The following is a 3814-nucleotide window of genomic DNA, read 5'->3' as shown; positions in this document are numbered from 1 at the left end:
GTGGGTGAGGGCGGAGGGTTGGGTGGGAAATGGGTGGAGGGGAGCTATGGGGGAAAAAGCAGAACAACTGTAATAATCTGAACAATAAAGATTTAATTAAAAAAAATATTCCTTTAGGTGGTATTGAGTAAAAGTTCAATAAGAGAGTAGGAACATCATCCATGAGCTGCCTCTTGCACACCCCCTACTGGGGATCGAGCCCACAACCCCGGGCATGTGCCATGACCAGGAATCAAATCAGCGACCTCTTGGTTTCTGGGTCGACACTCAACCACTGAGCCATACCAGCCAGGCATTTTTCTTGAATTACTTAATCCAGCAAACCTTACTCTTTAGCTAAACTATTAGAATAATATACAAATTTCATATTGAATGCTGTTCTCTTAGTAAATAAAATTTAACTCCATTATAAAGTGTTTTGTTATTGCATTGAATGGTTATATAACAACTTATTTCTTTCACTCATTAATCATTATTCCACATCATCAAAGAAGGCAAAACAAGCAAGAAAAACTTGACTAGTAACTGAAGCTTTGCTTCAGATCCCAAAGTGGAAATGCCAATAGGCTAAGACTTCATGGGGAAGGCTCCTTTTTCCAAAGCGAATAAAACTTAGAGACCTGCACATCAAAACCACTCAGATGGACTACACTGAAAGAATCTGCTTTAACGATCTTCAAGGGCAACTACCAGCATCAGTAGAAAAGGAACCAGAGAACCGTAGCTTCCAGGGGTTCAGTGGAGGACTTGGGGACAGGGTGGGAAGAACTGCCTCTTGGCTGTTTCCTACAAATCACATGGAACGTCAAACATGTACCTTGCCCACGTTCAGCAAAGGTTACCATGACCCTGCGGCTCCCCCAGCAAAACGGCAAGAATGTTGTCTGGACCTTGTACAACCCGTCAAAGCCAGCGGTCTGCCTCCTTCAGGGCGAATGAAGTTGTGGGACACAGAAGGCTTCCACTTAGGAGGCAGAATGCACTGGGTGTGGTGAGAAAGAATACGCTCTTTGGCTGAATCTCTAATGTTAACTGACATGGGAACAAGTGACTCTCAAAATTAACGTCTCAAACAAGCACGCTTCTCCTTTTTTATTCTACTCCCAGCAAACGGATACCCATCCAGCCCTCCCGAGAGGAGAGGGGAGAGACGTCAAGGTCAATAAGCTCAGCGGTGGCGAGGCATCTGTTTCAGCACAGCCCACGACGATGTGGCCGCTGCCTTTCCCAGACCAGCACCTCTGAGGTGCAAGCAGAGAAACAAAAGCGCAGGGGATGTGCTGCCTGATGGATCAGCCCAGGTTCCCCCGGCTTTGTCCTGCCTGCGGAGAAAGGAGGTGGCTTTAGACCAGCGGTTCTCAACCTGTGGGTCGCGATCCCTTTGGGGGTCGAACGACCCTCTCACAGGGGTCGCCTAAGACCATCGGAAAATACATATATAATTACATATTGTTTTTGTGATTAATCACTATGCTTTAATTATGTTCAATTTGTAACAATGAAATTGGGGGTCACCACAACATGAGAAACTGTATTAAAGGGTCCCAGCATTACGAAGGTTGAGAACCACGGCTTTAGACAATTGTATAGAACTAGCTGAGTCAAGTGAAGAACAAAAGAAAACTACACTGCAGGTTACCTGAACTCTTACCTTGTAGATTTTAGCCACTTCAGGAGCAATGTGTCCTAACATTTTCTTACTGAGAAAAAAATATCTGGAGGCATCAATATTCCCCCAAACAACTTAAAAATACTTATAAAACATATTTTCACAAGAGAAAGGGGACAACTGCTTTATGTTTACAAAAAGAAAAAATTGGATTTTATATCTTAAATAGAAAAAAGGAGAAGAAATCCCGAGCCCGCCAGCCTCAGCCGGCCCGCAGTACGTTCCCTAGTGACGTGTACCCTTTGGGGGTACACGCAATCCCTTTGGGGATCCGCTGCGTTCCCGGCGTCAAGCCCGCACTTCAGTCCTAGTCTCTCCGGCCGCATCCAGCCGGGTCGCTCGGCCGCCCTGCCCCTGCAAGGGGAGGAGCCACGACGAAGCGATTTAATAGGGCTGGTTGGACCCCAGCCGCGACCTGTCTGGACCAGGAGGCGTGGCCATCCGTAAACGGGGTCCAGGAGGCGGGGCCATCCGTAAACGGGGGTCCAGGAGGCGTGGCCACGCCGCCGGCGGATGTGGAGCTCCTCGCTAGGGCGCAGGGTGACCCGGTACACGGAGAAAGCCGGCTGCAGGGGCCGGGCCGGGCCTGTGCGGGATGAGGGAGCCAGCGGCCCGGACCTGCGGCCGCACCTGCTAGGCATCAGGTGCGCGGCACAGCGGCCGCGGGGCCAGCAGCCTGACTGCGGCTCCAGAACCGGCGCCGAGAGCAGCATGGCAGAGCCGGTGGACCTGAGCCGGACCCAGGTGTGCGGGATCCTGCGGGAAGAGCTGGCATCCTGCGGGCGATGCCTTCCAGCAGTCCGAAACACATATCTTCATCATCATGGGGCATCGGGTGACCTGGCCAGCCCATCTGGTGGCTGCTGCGGGATGGCCTCCTGCCTGAAAACACCTTCATCGTGGGCTAGGCCCGCTCTCGCCTCACGGTGGCTGACATTCGTCAGCGGAGCGAGCCCTTCTTCAAAGCCAGCCCTGAGGAGAAGGCCGAGCTGGAGGCGTTCTTTGCCCGCCACTCCTACGTGTCTGGCCAGTACGAGCAAGCAGCCTCCTATGAGCACCTCGATGGCCACATAAACGCCCTCTGCCAGGGGTCCCAGGCCAACCGCCTCTGCTACCTGGCCTTGCCCCCCACTGTCTACGAGGCCGTCACCACGAACATCCGAGAGACGTGCATGAGCCAGACGGGCTGGAACCGCATCATTGCAGAGAAGCCCTTCGGGAAGGACCTGCAGAGCTCCGACCGCCTGTCCAACCACATCTCCTCCCTGTTCTGTGAGGACCAGATCTACCGCATCGACCACCACCTGGGCAAGGAGATGGTCCAGCACCTGATGGTGCTGAGGTTTGCCCACAGGATCTTTGGCCCCATCTGGAACCGGGACAATGTCGCCTGCGTCATCCTCACTTTCAAGGAACCCTTTGGTACTGAGGGCCGCGGGGGCTACTTCGATGAATTTGGGGTCATCCGGGACGTGCTGCAGAACCACCTGCTGCAGATGCTGTGTCTGGTGGCCACAGAGAAGCCGGCCTCCACGGACTCGGACGACGTCCGCAATGAGAAGGCCAAGGTGTTGAAATGCATCTCAGAGGCGCAGTTGAAAAATGTGGTGTTGGGCCAGTACGTGGGCAATCCCAAGGGGGAGGGCGAGGCCACCAAAGGGTACCGGGACGACCCCACGGTGCCCCGGGGATCCACCACTGCCACCTTCGCAGCTGTTGTCTTCTATGTGGAAAACGAGAGGTGGGAAGGGGTGCCCTTCATCCTGCGCTGCGGCCAAGCCCTGAACGAGCCCAAGGCCGAGGTGCGCCTGCAGTTCCGCGACTGGCCGGCGACATCTTCCAGCAGCAGTGCCAGCGCAACGAGCCGGTGATCCGTGTGCAGCCCCACGAGGCCGTGTACACCAAGATGATGACCGAGAAGCCCGGCATGTTCTTCCACCCCGAGGAGTCCGAGCTGGACCTCACCTACGGCAACAGATAGGAGAACATGAAGCTCCCCGCGGCCTATGAGCGCCTCATCCTGGACGTGTTCTGTGGGAACCAGATGCGCTTTGTGCGCAGGGACGAGCTGCGGCAGGCCTGGCGGGTCTTCACGCCGCTGCTGCGCCAGATGGAGCGCGAGAAGCCGCAGCCCATCACCTAGGT

At 54.4% G+C, this 3814-nt stretch overlaps 1 pseudogene; it reads left to right on the top strand.

The window, feature by feature from the left end:
* Window positions 1–2124: 2124 nt before the first annotated feature.
* On the top strand, window positions 2125–3812 carry LOC102768724 (annotated as a pseudogene).
* The last annotated feature ends 2 nt before the right edge of the window (window positions 3813–3814 follow it).

Source organism: Myotis davidii, unplaced genomic scaffold (genome assembly GCF_000327345.1).
Source record: "Myotis davidii unplaced genomic scaffold, ASM32734v1 scaffold356, whole genome shotgun sequence".
In the NCBI taxonomy this organism is placed as follows: Eukaryota; Metazoa; Chordata; class Mammalia; order Chiroptera; family Vespertilionidae; genus Myotis; species Myotis davidii.
Note: the sequence above shows the minus strand (reverse complement) of the source record. Positions and strands in the feature narration are given on the sequence as shown.